The sequence below is a fragment of the Morone saxatilis genome, unplaced genomic scaffold (genome assembly GCF_004916995.1).
Source record: "Morone saxatilis isolate NCDOM2014 unplaced genomic scaffold, NCSU_SB_2.0 Contig21, whole genome shotgun sequence".
Classification (NCBI taxonomy): Eukaryota; Metazoa; Chordata; class Actinopteri; family Moronidae; genus Morone; species Morone saxatilis.
Genome location: NW_023339774.1, coordinates 19966321 through 19966744, shown reverse-complemented (window position 1 = coordinate 19966744; position 424 = coordinate 19966321).

Genomic DNA, 424 nt, shown 5'->3' with positions numbered 1-424 from the left:
AATAAATTCAAATTCTGTGCTCGGGTTGGATCTGTTCAATTTCTTACAACTTGCTGACACTTTATAGAACGGACCTGTATCGTTCTCTGTCGATTTATCAAGAAAATAACCGACAGATAAATCTATATTAAAAAGAATACATTCATCAGCTGCAGCTCTTGTCAAGTTTATACAACCTTGGAGCTGATGTCTGCTTTCATAACTGCACGGCCAAAGGTCAGATGTCAGAGGTCAGCCTGAATCAATACTGATCAAAACACACTCTGACTGCTGCACACTTTTGACAGAACAGATCATTTTATATCTGAGTATCTTTATCAATAAGCTCAAAGAGGAGGTGGGAGGTGGTTTTTCATCAAGCCTCCATTACTCTGATAGCATTATGTCTAATTCAGCATAGTGAGGCTTTAAATGACCCCTGGAG